Raw genomic sequence first — 16,485 nt, 5'->3', positions numbered from 1 at the left:
TACAGGATACTCTCAGGTATAAGTAACTTTCTAGCATGGTAGAGAGACCACCTTCTTGGCAATGCCTTCAATGTATCTGTCCCAACTCATATTCCCTGTGAATGTTAAGCCAAGAACTTTTAACAAAGTACATTCAGGTAATGTATCATTAGCCGTGGCTATTAGTTTTTGAGAAGGTTTTTGTAATTATCAAAGGAAAGAAGCTTAATCTTGATAGCAATGAATCTTGCCATCTATTTATGTCCCCATTCCACTACAGACTAGAGATCTTCCTCTAGGGTTTCCACTAATTCCCTGTTCATGCATTTTCCCCTCGTGTCTGTTATAAAGTGGTGTCGTCAGCAAATATAACTATCTCAGACAATTTTATCAAAGAGGTAATTTATGAATATCAGAAATAATAAAGGTCCCAGGATCGATCCCTGAGATGTACCAACATTTATATCATTGTGTTGACAAAACCATCGAGAACAATCTGGATTCTTCTCTTATTTAAGGATTTAATTATGTTTAGTATTCATCTAGTAATACCATATGATTTGATTTTCATGAAAGACCATCATGCCATACTCTATCAAAGGCCTTAGATAGATCTAGGGCTACTCCCCTAGCTTCCCCTACCTTATTCTATGCATGGTATATACATTCAGATATTACAGATACAATATATTTGAAGTAGAACATGCTTGTCTAAATCCATACTGTTGGTCAGACAGAAGTTTAGCAGCTCTGAGATGGCGGGTTAGAATTTGGTTATTAAGGACTCAAAGATTTTGGTGAAAAGAGGGAGGAGGCTAATGTGGCAATAATTTAATGGGTCAGTTCTTTGGCTAGAATTCTTGTAAACTGGTACTACAGAAGCAGTTTTCCAACGGTCAGGAAAACAAGATTCGTTAAGGCATTTGTTGAAAAGTTTGGACATAACTGGAGTATTTTCTAACAGTATAGCCGGGATGAGATCAGGTCCATATGCTTTTGAAGTTTCTAGTTTTTTTTATATCATATGCTTGAGGGGTTATTTCCAGATCATTTCTGTCCGCAAAGGAAAATCCAAAACGTATCTTTCACATCTCTACATACTTATCCAAAATAATAATTCAAGAAAATAATTTAGACAACGATTAAAATATATTTTTTTAATTAATAGTCAAGTTTATAATATATATGTACATATAATTTATTTATTTACATGGTAATAAATATGCTGATCTCCCCCACGTCTTAATATGTATTCCCCTAATTAATTAACCTCATCAACAAATATTTTTACTCTTGAAAATGTCCACACTAAATTGGCAAAACGTCATCGAGTTTTTAGGTCTCTCTCTACCTCATCATGCATATCGGGTTTTCATCCTTGTTTATATATATATATATATATATATATATATATATATATAAAAAATTTGTTTTTCTTCTGTGTGTATTGATATTCATATTAAAAACCCTCTTTTCTATTTATTTAAAAAGAAAATACAATTTTCTCATATATAGGTTGTGGAATTGCATTCACCAGAAAAAAGCTCTAGCTAATTTGCATATTCTTTTAAACATTCATTTTAATTAATTCCCTATTAGTTTCTTCGGTTTTCTAATGGGATAATCATCTTTAGTTAACTATTACGTGTAATTATATTCAAGCAGATATTCTACATGATTTATAATTTAATATTTTTGCATAATATTTGTATAAAAAGCTTATAGTAAGCACAATTGTTTTTCTATATATATTTATGCATACATATATATATTTTTGCTTAACAAATTTGGCCTACCAAACTCCTCCTAGAGTTTTTAGTCTACAGACATGAAACTTCGTATATAAGGTATTTGAATCCATGCAAAACTTTATATTTGGGTTTTAGCCTGGAAAAATCGGTGCAAAAGTGTGAAAATTAAAAAAAAAAAATGCAATTTGCCAGGTGAAGGTCGAATGCCGGCATTACCAACGCATAACGTAGTAGCTATTGGTTCATGTTTTAACTTTTAGCCTTGCAGTAAACATGTTTGCATAACACAGTCATTGACGGCAGTGGCAAAATAAATCGCGAGCTGTACGTTTTGGTTTTGATTCTCGGTGGTGGCGCACGAGTCTTTTTTTTTTTTATATTTTTTTTTATACTTTTAAAATCATTACTATACATTGCATCCAATCTCTCTCTATCTATATATATATATATATAAGTGAAAACATATGTCTGTCTTTTCTCTATGGTAGTTAAGGAAGACTATTATACAGAAAGGCATTACTTTACATATTCACAATTTTTAATATATACATATGCACATGACCTTATGAACAGTACATAGGGCCCGAGCAAAGCCAGGCGGAACTGGTAGTATAATAACTCTGTCAATTTTCAGTCTACACACTCTAAATTTGATATACTGGGTATTGAGATTTGGGAAAATCTTTGTAATCCGTTTGGCTGTTAAGGGGTCAAAGTTCAATGATTTGACCCTTGAGAACTCTACCAAACTCTTCCAACAATTTTGAGTCTAAACATTTGAAATTTTAGATATAGTTCCTTGGATATGTATTTAACTTAACTTAATTTGAGCTTAAAACAAATGTTAAGGGATCATAATAGGGGTCAAAGTTTAAAAAGAAAATTTGACCTCTGCGGTCTCTACCAAATTACTCAGACAATTTCTGGTTTAAACATTTGAAATTTGACATAAAGGGTATTCAGATATAGGGCAAGCTTTTTATTCGGTTTGGGTCGAAAATATTTTGTTACCAATATATAAATGTATGCATGTATGTATGTTTGAATGTCTGCCTAAAACTTTTGTCAGAGGCGACAGATTTTACCAAGATCAGTATCGTTTTGAAGTTCGACCCTTCAGACGACAAATATCAAAAAATTGGCTTATAACGTTAATATCTTCACCTGGCCACTTTTCTACAGGAGGAGTAGCTTTTTTCGTCAATATTTTCGGAAGTCATTCTCTCATTTCGATTGTCTAGCCTTAGTTTAAATCTACGTCACTTCCGGTTTGGCGGTGGTCGTAAGAGCAAAAACGGACGTCACTTTTTTTCACGTTCTTTTCCTCCTTCGCGGTACAGGTTCAAGCCTGCCTTCCTACTACCACGTTTTTTTTTTTTTTTTTTTTTTTTTTTTTTTTGCTCAACATACACATACAAACACCCGGGCAACGCCTGGCTGAAATGCTAGTATATATATATATATATATATATATATATATATATATATATATATATATAATCTCAAAAAAACGATTTGTTGGATCACATTTCATTCGGTTTAGGTTGTTTTAATCAGAAAAAAGTAAGTTTGCAAATTTAGTAACATTTAAAAGAACATTAGAGTCCGTTTTTCTCTTTTATCTATGCATTAAATATTATTACTACTTGTAAAATATTTCATTCAGACTATTTCGTTTGTAGTTAGTTTTATTAACTAGGACTCTTATTAAACAGAGAGAGAGGCAAAATAAAGAGTGATAGACATCATATGAAATAGAAAGTAGTCAAACAGCATAGATTGAAAGAGGGTGAAAGTGATAGAAACTTACTGCAGATTACGGCTCATAAGAACAATTAAAATCGATTACAAAATGGATCAAATGGAATATTTTAGCATGTGTTTGTGTAATTAAAATATATAGATAAAAGCTAAAAGAAACTCAACTTGTGTATTATTTGCAAGTGGAAAAGTATATTTTGATTGGTGCTAATTAGCTGTATTGTCGGGATTATTTCACCAACAAGAAGAGGGGGGGGTAAGAAAAGGCAGTAAGGGCTTGCAACGAAATGGTGACGTTGCTTACAAGCAGTCTTTTCTTTCCTTGTAAAGGTAACAATTAACTGGTAACGTTTGCCGAACAACAGTAACGAGGTAATCAGTCTAAGAGACGCCAACCGACTAGCAAGCTAGGTAACTAGGTTCTTAACTAATCACTAACCCGTAGTGAGACAACTCCTTTTATACATACTAACTCTCAGTGGCGAGAATTCCAACGTGATTTCCAACGAGATTAGAATGTCTATTTAACTTAGTAGGAAATAGACACCCAGTTTCTCAGTAACGGCAAAACAGCAGTTCAGTGTCTTTTCTTCCCTCCGACCCACCCCCGGTAAGTCAAATCAATTTCAATTCTTACACACATTCCCCACAACAATAAAAAAGAAAAGATTCCTGATTAAAGGGAATAAAACAGTCAGTTTAGACCCTTGATAAGTTGGGTCTGCCCCTTGTTAAATCTCGAGGATTGCAGTTATTACAGCACCACTGTTCATCTTCTGGTGGCGCTTCTATTAGGCCCACACAGTCGAAATGAAACCAATCATCGCATGTATCACATGCTATCATTGGTCTAGTATCTTCTGCTCTGTTGCAGGCTGGACAGATCCAAATTATCGTGCTCTCTCTCCTTTGTGGGTCTAGACTCATATCTTGAGAGCTTGATGGTTCCATGTCTGTTGGGTCAGGTTCTTCTGGCTGTCGAGAGAATTCTAGAGGAAATCGATGTTTGATGGAGTGCATGTCTATAGCTCCATTTTCTTTCTTCACTTTCACCATGTGTACCAAATTATCACTTCCTCGAATTAGTTCGATGACTTTACCTAGGGACCAAAAAGGCCTAGTCTTCAGAGAACTTTTAATGAGTACTATATCTCCTAGTTTTATCTTATCTTCAAAGGAAGAGTCGGCTAGGTTCAAGGTTCTTTCTCTGAGACTCAATAAGTAGTCTTCATTCCAAAGTTTCCTAAACTTTTTCAGACTATCTTCCCGAGAACGCAGGGTTTGAATCAAGTCGCTTCGTACAAGCGGATCCATGGTTTCCAGGTCCTGGTCTTCAACCCTCATTAATATTCCATGACCAACATTGGCGTTCATGAGAGTTTGGAGTTAAAATGTCCAGCTCAGTCATCAGAGCTTATGTATGCCAGGGGGCGGCTGTTTACTGCCCTTTGAACGTCCGAAAAAATGGTTAGTAGACCAAAATAGTCTACTTTTCCTCTTCCTATAGCTTTATATAGGCACGATTTTAAGGTCTTGATAGACCTTTCCCAGCTGCCACTGTACCAAGGAGAAAACAGTGGAATAGTACAATGTTTAAGGTCGTATGAGTTGAACCGTTCTTTAAATTCATCTGCTATCATCCCTTTGTTTATAATTCTGGCAGCAGCAGTAAATGTAAGGGCATTATCCAAGTAAAGGAGAGTGGGGATTCCATTCACGTTGTAAATCTGACAAAGGCCTGTATGAACGATTTTACAGACATATCTGGTACCAGTTCTAAATGTACTGCTCTAATGTTCATGCATGTAAAAAGGACAATGTACATTTTATAGTCGCCATCTTTCCCTTTAACATAAATATGACTGGTAAAATCCACACCAGTATGTAAAAAGGGTTTGGAAAAATTCACACAGAGTTGGTAGGTTGGTTGGATTCGGTGTTGAGAAGGAAACAACATTAAACCTTTTACACTTGCACAAGTACTAACCACATTCTTAATAGCCTGTCTGGCTGCTTGTGGTATTCAGTAACCTGCTAATCTCACCTCATTTCATGCTTGTGGCCAAGCCTAAATGTTGACTTCTTTGATGGCACTCCTGAATAATCAATTCTGTTAGACGATGCTTTTTCCCAATAAAACCGGATTTTGAACTTCATATGGATGATATACAGATTTTTCTATTCTTCCCCTAGATCTTACAATGCCTTTGGGGTCCAGAAAGATGTTCAGATGCTTTACCAACTTGGGCACGTTATTTCCTTCAAGATTTAATAAAAAATTTAGCTCTGCTGAAAAAGATTGTTTCTGCATTGTCTTAATCAGGTAGGTATTTGCCTGTAACTTGGGATCCATCACTCGTTTTTTTTAAATCTGTTAACAAACTCAAAGATCAATGAAGTTACACAATCAATTGACTAAGGCTGGAAAATCTCTCCAGCTCGACTACAGAAGTAGCGACTTCATTCTCTGTTACATAACTCACCGAGGGACAAATCCGCCCCATCTGAGCCTTAGAAAGGCAACCCAATTGATCATGGTGCCAGGAGGATTCTTCCTGCCTTATCCATTCAGGCCCCTCATACCAAAGAAGTTTTTCTTTAAATCTGTTAATAGTTAGGCCCCTGGTAAGGAAATCAGCCGCATTGTTAGCAGTGGGAACATACCTAAAATTCACTTTTATATCAAAATCAGTTTTAATGTTCTCCGTCATTTGAGTTATGTCCTGTAATCTATGTCTTACAAATATATTTTTTGTTTGGACAAAATCAGCAAGAACCCAAGACAGAACTACTTGGGAATCTGTAATCACATAAATATTTTTTACTGTAATGTCCTTTAGGGACTGTTTAATTAAAGGGAAACATTTCACAGCCAAAAACACAAATAAAAGTTCTAACATTGGGAGGGATCTTCCTTGTAGAGGAGCCATTTTTGCTTTTGCAAATACCAAGGATGATTTTCCATCCTGTACTGCATACACTGTAAACCCATATGCGGATTTAGCCGCATCACAAAAGATAAACAATTTTGTGTCCTTTCCTTCATCTAAAACTCTCCCCGGAAAGGATACAGAGTCAATTGCTGACAGGTCACTTGCCAGTGTTTTCCAAACAGAACACATGCTTTGAGTAACAGGATCATCAGCTTTAGTTTCCAAAGTTCTCTCATCAATAAACGACCTCGCACTGTTACAGGTAAATAAAGGGACAAAGGATCAAATACTTTTGAGGTATCGGACAATATTTTTCTCTTGGTTGATGCTTCCACGTCGCATGGTGGTGGTGGGACCCTTATGGAATCTTGCACAGGGTCGTATAGATAACCCAAGACTTTTTCACAACCAGGATCGAATGCTGATAAGGTTCCATCAGCCTCTATTTTCTTCTTGAGCGCTACACAGTTAGAATTACACGATTGCAAATCAAAATTTCCTTCATGTAGACGTTCTCTCACAGAGGTATACAAGGCAGATAGGATTTCAGGGTTATTCCCAGTTTTAAGTAGGTTATCAACATAAAAATTAGACTTCAATGCTTTTGAACACTCATCCAAAGGAAATTTGTCAGCATGGAACTTTAACACATAATTCAAAATAAAAGGGCTTGCATTGAAACCAAATATTATGGTTTTGTAACGGTAGCAATGCAAGTTTTCACATTTCTTTAAAAAGAAACAAAATCGATTCCGATCTTTTTCGGATTCCAATCGAATCATCAGAAATGCTTTTTTGATGTCGGCCAACAAGACATATTTATTCGTTCTGAAACGGATTATCAGTTCTAGCATATCAGTCATCAAATTTACGCCTGGATATGCTGCTTCGTTTAATGACACAGAACCTTTTTGCTTATAAGAACAATTAAAAACTGGTCTTATATTTGTAGTTGTCTGGTCAGTTAATTTTAATACAGGTTTATGGGTAATCTATGTATCGTCTTTAAAATTTTTAGGGGGTACAATTATTTCTCCAATAATACCTTCGTCTTCTTGCTGTTGAAAAACTTGAAAGTATTGGTCATACAATTTTTTCTTCTCAAGATTCTTTTTTTCTTCTCAAGATTCTTTGTTACTTTATCCAGAATCTGTATATCACTATAATTAGAAGGAACAGATTTCAATTTGTCCTCATATCACTGAAGACGCACATGATATAAACCATCTTTAAATGTGATGGAATCTTTACCAACTGCTTCACCTTCTCTTCATCTAAGGTGGAGAACTTTTCATAAGTAGGTAATCCAACTGATTCGAGATTAAACATGTTCTCCAATCCTCGCTCAACGTTACTGTCTTTAAACCAATTATTTAGAGGGTCTGGGTAACATTCCTCCGGGTGAATTACATAGTTGATTCTGGAAGTGTTAAGTGGTGGCGTTCCAGCCAAAACTTCTGCATAATTTACTTTTGTTTCTTTTCGTTTCTTGATCTGGCATTCAAAGAGAAAAAAGTTAACATTTCCGAAGGGGATCAATCCTTTTGTTTCAAAAGCAGCTCCATACATACAAGGAATCACCTTTAGGGATTCTAGGTACTGGATTGCATCAATCCCTAGCAACCCATTAATAGTCAATAAAGTTTTGTCATAAAAATGAGCGGCCAGTCTACGTTTCTTCAGATTTCTAAGCATCTGGGGGAGGCTTTCCAGATTATAAGACAGATTTAATTTTGTCACCGGAATTGGATGGATATGGGTTTTGCCAGTGAACAAATTTAAATCCAAAAAGATTTCTTTAAACATTTTAGAACTTGCGCCTAAAAAAGTTTTCACATCAATAGTTCTATCCTTTGCTAAGGAGAGGCAATTCAGTTTTTTTAAAATTGAATAGTCCAGGTAAGTCCTCTGACTGCCGGTGTCTAACAAGCAGTTAACTTTTACTTCCTTATCCCCTTTTTTCACAATAATTCCAATTATAGGAGACAGGAAAGCGTCATCACAGTCTTTGGTGCGTAGGCATGTATCAATATGCGTATTACTAGTAACAGAAGAACACATGGCAGTCACGTGTCCCTTAGATTTACAACGAACACAACAAACTTTTCTAGGTGTCTTCAACGGACACATATTTCCTAAGTGGGATTTTTTAATACAACGAAAACAGAGGTGTAGCTCTCGACACCTGCTTATTCTGGCCTCATGGGTTGTATGATTATTACAGTTGTCAGACAAATGTTCACTCGGTTTACAAAAATCACATTTGGTCTCTGTTATCAGTTTTGTGTTGAAGGTCTCGAGAGATGAGGATTCAGTTGGTGTCTTAAACTTAGGTTGCGGCCTAGGTTTTACTGTCATCTTAGCAGGTGTTCTTGCAACAAGCACTTGTTTGACTATTCTCGGGGTCTCCTTCAACAGCACAGACAATGAGGGTAGTAACTGCCAGAAATTTGCAGAAGTTCTACTTTTATTGCTGGTGGGATCTTCGCAAACAACACTTGCGATATTATAATTGCTCTGGCCGACCTATCATCATACAAATCGCAATTGTATGAAGCCCTTAATTCCCACATATCAGCCTGGGTCTTCACAATAAAATTTTTCAATTCCTCCAGATTCCCAGGATTATTCAACTGAAAATCCAGTATTCCCTGTATAATTTCGCCTCTTATTTCTTCCTCGTCCACATATTGGCCCTTTAAAAGTTTCAGGGCCATCAGGTAACTTTCTTCAGAGGGAGAAAGGTGATCTATCAGTTGGAGAGCTCTGCCTTCTAATGAACATCTTAAAAAAAATACAGTTTTTCCGTGTCCGAGGTAATGGACCTGGCACAATTTTAAAGTTTACCAAAAAGTCCTTAAAACTGCTTTTGTCTTTTTAAAGTCATTTTTGTTGAAGTGAGGTCCCTTCAACTTTATTTCAAATTGCTCCACCGAAAATGATGATTGGGCTGCCAATTTGGAAGGTGAAGATCTCTTATCAGGGGTCACCGGGTTCTCTTTCTTAGGAATTGAGTCAATATCTCCATCCAATGAGGTGACCGCTGGGGTCTCGGTTTGCTCAGTCTCTCGCAGTAAATTTAGCCTTCGTCTGACATCGTATTTAAAGCGAAAGGAGACGGTACTTAAGCTGGCCAGGGTCTCTGCATCTCCTTCTTTAGCATAAATCTCCTCTATACCAAATGAAATGGCTTCCAACTCTTCCATCCATTCCTCAATTTCCCTCTTGAAACGAGAAAGCACTTCCTCAGGACTCTTTTCTTTTTCTAGTTCTTCTAGAGTAGTCAGCACATTTCTTTGCAGAAGTTTCCATTTAAGATCAAGCTCCTCCATAGAGACTGAATCCTCCATGTTACAATTCAGGCAAAAGACAGCAAATACTAGAATAATTCAATTCCAGAAGATGGATAATAAATTTCGTTGCAATTTTGTCGGGATTATTTCACCAACAACAAGAGGGGGGGGTGTAAGAAAAGGCAGTAAGGGCTTGCAACGAAATTGTGACGTTGCTTACAAGCAGTCCTTTCTTTCCTTGTAAAGGTAACAATTAACTGGTAACTTTTGCCGAACAACAGTAACGAGGTAATAAGTCTAAGAGACGCCAACCGACTAGCAAGCTAGGTAACTAGGTTCTGAACTAATCACTAACCCGTAGTAAGGCAACTCCTTTTATACATACTAACTCTGTGGCGAGAATTCCAACGTGATTTCCAACGAGATTAGAATGTCTATTTAACTTAGTAGGAAATAGACACCCAGTTTCTCAGTAACGGCAAAACAGCAGTTCAGTGTCTTTTCTTCCCTCCGACCCACGCCCGGTAAGTCAAATCAATTTCAATTCTTACAGTATTTATTTAGTTTAGTGATTAATGTAAAGTGAGTTAATGTGCGATGCAAACAACAAAATCCTACTTTTTCTGTATTTTTCAGTGATGTAATGAGTTGTAGTAAGAGTAACTGTGACTGAGAGAAAAAACAGGAGACAGAAACAGACACTAAGAGAAATTCTCTGACTCGCTTAAAACAGAAAATATAAAACTCGAAAAAATCAAATTAAAATCAAGTTAATTTTTTTTTCTTGCACGAATTAGCTTAGAGCAAAAAGACAATTTTCTGCACGTAGATCTTGCAAATGAACCTACACAATATTTGGGTATTATTTTTATTCAGCAAATGTTTTTTTTGTGTATTAGCTCTATTTCCCGACACATGAAGTAAACTGAAATAGTGAATATAATAAGATGCCTTCCATTTTATGTTACAATGGGTATAGTAAAACTAGTTGTGTCTGAGACTGAGATAGATCCGTTTATTTTGTCTTAGACATGAGTAATCAAACTTTCAATGAACTAAATATAAAATGACAAAGTTGAATGATTTTTTCCTCCCTAATCTGAACAAATTTCGAACAAAAATGATTGATCAACAGGTCTTGATAAGTTTTACAAATTTTAAACTAATAGAGGAAACTGTACATATATATATATATATATATATATATATATATATATACAAAATGTTAATGAGAAGTTTACCTAATAAGTTTTATTTTTCTTTCTTTTAAGGTTTAGTTTAAAATTGAAAACAATTACAATATATTGTGAAGAAATACTCGGTAATCAAAAGTCATTCTACAAACATATTGACCAACCAGTAATGCTTTTCCTAAAAAGTTTGATAATAATTATTATAATAATAATCATAATAATAATAATAATAATAATAATAATGATACTAGTAATAATAATTAACAAAAGATACTCTTTCGTTAATTATTGAATTAGACAAAAGGTTAATTCTTCAGAATATTATCGATTTATTTAAGCCCCAACGGCGAGTGTATTCTACTTTACACCTTTTAATATTTTTTGGCTATCATCAATCACTTTTAGACAAATATTTCATTTGATTCAATAAATTTATTGTAAAACATTGCACTAATTTCAATATTTCAGTCATTTTTAGGAGTTGATCTGTTTGCTTGATTTAAAATCTACGAAAATTAATGGAATTGTTATTATAAATACAAATGTCAATAATAACAAACTCCAGTTAACATTTTTATTTATTGGAGAGAACTTAAAGATTTTGTTTTCAATTGCTAAATGTAAAAATGCATTTAAATTATTATTTTAATTGAAATAACATAAAATAATCTTTGAGTAAATATCATGTACACTGATTACCCACTTCCTGGCCTAAAAGTCTTAATGATGACCCACTAGCAGGACAGCGTGGAACCAAATGCTTTCAGCATATAGAGCATTCAGCATACAGACCAATTGCTAGTTTTATATATAAAATAAGCATTTATATTGCTTTCTCACGCTTTTTTCTTTTATTAAACTCACACTACACATACACACTCAAAAAACAGGTACTCCTTACACAAATGTATGAAAACTATAATTTAATTTTATGGTAGTGAACTGCTCAGAAAAATGAATTATTTTCTAAATGTTTACTTCAAAAATCTTAGTCACGCAAATAATAAAGAGGATCGTCTTTCAGTTCTAAAAAGTAAACCAACAAATTATTAAGTTTAATTGCAAATAAATATGGAATTACTGAGGTTTCTGTAAATAAACAAACGAAACATTTAAAAATATAAATTATACCTAAATAAGGATTATTGCCAATTTTTTTATCAATTTAATATTACTAAATACTATAAGTAATATCTGCAATAGACAAGTTTAAAAGAAACAGAACATAACTTTGTTATTTCAATTGTTTCATTTTCAATAGAATGCAGTTCTTCAACATAAAACAGACTGTATATTTAGACGTTGTTTTGGCACATGGACAATCTTGTCAGCTAAGATCAACTGGTTGGTCGCAGGAGAATATTTTCTGGGCATTGCTTCCCTATTTCCAAAGGGAAATATGTTTATTTCCTTTGTGATGGAATACTATCGAGAATACAAATGTTTTCTCAATACTCATTTGGGGGGAACCGGATTTTCCACATTAAAAACTGTATGGAGACAAGTAAATAGAGACAACAATTTGGGATGGAAAACCTGTATTTTTTCTGTCTTCAGGCTGAAGAAGAGAATTTTTTCTAAATTGATTAAACATTTTTCTTCCCGATTCAGAATACTACTTTTGGAGGAGCTAGATTATCTCTACATTAAAAACCGAAAATGTGTGAGGAGTAAAGTAAATTGGAAAAAAAATTATATGAAGTCGATTTCTCCCGTCTGTATTCAGATATTATAGTTTAATAACGTAAACTTTTATGCTAACCTGTTCCGCCATCTAATTAGGTTAAGCCCTCATGTATGTTTCCAGAAATTATGCATTTGTTTTGTCCTCTTTCAATATTTATATTTTCTTTAGTTACGGAATCTTTCAAATAAATCTTCCAAAGAGAAGATGGCACTCATTTTTACTCTTTTATTTATATACTCTCACTGCTATGTATTGGCTATTTGGTTTCTGTTAGGTTTTTTTGATGTGTATGTAATTGTCTATACTAGCAGTTATCCAATCTGTTAAGTGGGATGCTATAGTGGACCTATCCTTCCCGAGCATGGCGGTGTATTTCTAATATGAACGTACAGAAACTGTCACAGTCAGCCATCCCATAGTAATACAGTGTGATGGAAAGGGACATCTGAGGTCTTGTTACACTTTGTTCTAATCTTAATTGAGACAACTGAATAATCGGAAGATCCCTATGGAGACGCAACAGAGGTTCAGGGCAAGATGTCAGAAGAAAAATCTAGAAGACTTGCAAATTGACTATTAGCATCAGAAGCAGAAGCTGATAATTTTAATTAGATTATAAGCAAATGATAGAATAACCTCCCCACATATCTTGTTTGAGTGGACCAGCCATTCAATGTTGTGAACCTTGAAATCTCCATAGATTTGAATATTAGCAAACGGATAAGCACAGGATATGGTCAATTTTCGCAGTGATACTCTCAAAGCTAGTGACTCCATCGTTGCAGGGCAACTTAGGATTTTCTTTTGAGATGTTTTGAGGGTCTGGTTTAAATTTTACATTAGAATAACCTTTAATCGAAAAATCGCCTAAAGAAAGAGTTGAGCCAATACCGGTTTCACATGGGAACAACAGGTCAGATTTGGTCTTCTGTAACTGGTTTCAATCTCTGGAAGGTTGGAACGTAGACCCCCTGATATTGGAGAAAGACCTGGTAGTGATGGTCTGTGTTGGAAATTGGGGTTCTGGGCTTAATTTTTTTAAAGATTGCTTTTTCAATTCATGGTGAGATTGAAAAGATTTGTAGAAAAGTTCAGCAGAATTGTTGAGTGAAGGGCACGGAGAGAAATAGAGAAAAGTAATGATTTTTTTTGTTAAGCACGACAAAGGAAAAGCTGTAACAGTTCCCACTAATATGGCACCTCAGAGACTACTGCATAGTCCATTCACTAAATAGCAATACAGCAGCTGTAGTACTTGGCACTTGCTGACAAAAGAGCCTCCTTGGAAGCTACACTAAATTAAGGGTCCCCGACTATCAGGTAGATAATGCCAGCAAAGTTACCTCCAGTGACCATGACAATAGGAGAAAGAGTAGAGAAAGAAATAAAGAAATAATCACTCAGGAGGCTCTCATCAGTTACTACTCGTACAAAACTGTTTGTCAGAAATTTTGCTATTGGAAGATAAGGACAGAGGGTCAAAATAGAGGAAGTGAGAGGTGCAAAACTGCATCCACAAATACTTTGTTCTACTCTCACTTCTGTTTTATTTAAAAATTAAATATTTATACAATTATGTTTCGCTAATGTGGATACTAATATTTCTGGAATATTGTTATGTGAAAAAAATACAAAGCTCTGTTTCAGACTTTTAAATGTTTTTAGTGTTTTCTTAAACTTGCATTGTGAAAACACAAAAATTATCTTTTAAACCAATATTTTTATTTATGTATATTTTTATTTATGTATATTTTTATTTATGTATATTTTTATTTATGTATATTTTTATTTATGTATATTTTTATTTATGTATATTTTTATTTATGTATATTTTTATTTAGATTCGGTTTATATATTACTAACAGATTTCACTTATTTTCTTCGAACCTGATCCAATGGAATATGTCGTCATCTAGGAAATAAGTCGATAACACTAGTATATTTATTCATTTTAAAAGCATGTTTCTCCAGATTTCATAATATTGCCTTAAACGGTAGCAATTTTTTATGACTATTGCTGTCCATTTTTAGTTCTGGTTGTGACTTAAATATTTGGCGATTTTACAATATTTTTTCCTTTCCAATTTTTCTTTTTTACATTGTGAAATAGAATTACCATTAAAGTTTGATATACTTTATCATTTCTGTCCTTTGTTACTGTTGAAAAAATCCTTATACACTGAGGAAACATGTTTAACTAACACCTTTTTTATAAGTGTTTTATATTTTTACCAGGCAACACCGAGACAAGAGTCCATGTCAAATCCCATTTAGTCACCTAAACTACTTACAGTGAGATACTTGTTCTGATTTTTTTTTTTTTTAGGATTTGTTAAAAATAAAACCAGTATTTTATATTTTCCATGGACGAGATTTTGCTAGTTAAGACATGAAGGACCATTTCAATATAAATTTATAAGAAAAACTGATCCTCTACTTTAAATTCTAAAATAATTTTTCCGAGGTGATCACACGTAATCGTCTAAAATCTCATTTTTTGAGAGGATAGCATAGAGTTCTCATCTACTTTAAATACAAATATACTTCATGTTTTTTTTTAAATTGCCAAACTTAAATGTTTTCCCTTTATATATTTTCTCCAAACTTGCAAGATTTTCATTTTATGCTATTTTCTCTATTCATACACTTGTGTCATTTTTACTGGTGCCACTTTTACCCTCCAACCCCCTTTCAGAACGGTTCTAACATGAATCTAACCACGTATATATTTGTTGCTTGATTTTTATGGATTTCTTTCTTCGCAAATATCAGAAAAAAATAATATTTGTAAAATGAAACTTATACATATTGATATCTTTGGCAATATGTGATTTTCTATCATTTTTTTTTATTAAAAATCTTCCCAACAAGCCAGTAGATATGAAGAGTTTTCTGTAGGCAGACTCTTGAGGAATTTCTGGAACTTTTGACGTTTTCTCATATGTCAGATGATAAAAGAGGCAACATTTGGAGGATGCCGTTAAATCTTCTCAATTTTTGCAGATGTTTCGATCTTTCTTGAACTTGAAATAAGAGGATTATAAAAGTGATTGATGTTTAATCTTTATCTTAGTATGTATTAACTTATTCTTTCGTGTGTGCGTGTGTGTGAATTACACATTCGAAGTTGGTAAAACTGCTATTATTACTGTTGTACTTTATCTTCACAATTTTGTATAAGAAGTGGACATTTCCTGTTTGTCAGACAAATGACGCGTACCTCCATCCCTTTTCTCAAAATTATTAATTTTTTGATATTGTTTATTATTTTGTCTTTTGTTAAAAATTTCATTATCTCATTGCTCGTCAGAAGGACAAGAAACATTAAGGTGGCAAGAGCAGTCATTTCTAATGGATTCCAGTTTTGATATTAATCTCGTTTAAGAGTTTCTCTTTCTAAGGGAAGTTATGCCTGTGAACGAGATTATAACATCCAAACAGTTTGCAGGCAACTTTGTTATCTAAATGTCCTATATGCACTATCAATTAAATTGTTAGACAGCTAACACTTTTACAAAAAATAAGTGCTTACATACTGCATTGGAAATAAAGATAAATAATAATTGTTTCCAAAATTGATGAAATGTTTAGCATTTCAAAAAAGAACTTTAAACAATTATTAATTATGAAGTCTGAGCTCTTGGTTATGTTTATTTTTCACTTTCAGGCAAAAAATATTTCTAGGAATTGGTCAAATTATGCATACAGAATAGGACTTTTACTAAAATATTATTGGAAATGCATTGAAACTATTTTAATGCAAAAAAAGTGGTCAAAAGTCGAGATCTCACTATAAATTACATAATCAGTATTGATAAACAGGCAGATTTTGACAAGACTTAATATTTGAATAATCTAACCTTCCAAAGGCATCAAAAATACCCCAAA

The sequence above is a fragment of the Euprymna scolopes genome, chromosome 18 (genome assembly GCF_053919585.1).
Source record: "Euprymna scolopes isolate OS-2025 chromosome 18, ASM5391958v1, whole genome shotgun sequence".
NCBI classification, from domain to species: domain Eukaryota; kingdom Metazoa; phylum Mollusca; class Cephalopoda; order Sepiida; family Sepiolidae; genus Euprymna; species Euprymna scolopes.
This window is presented reverse-complemented; position numbering follows the sequence as displayed.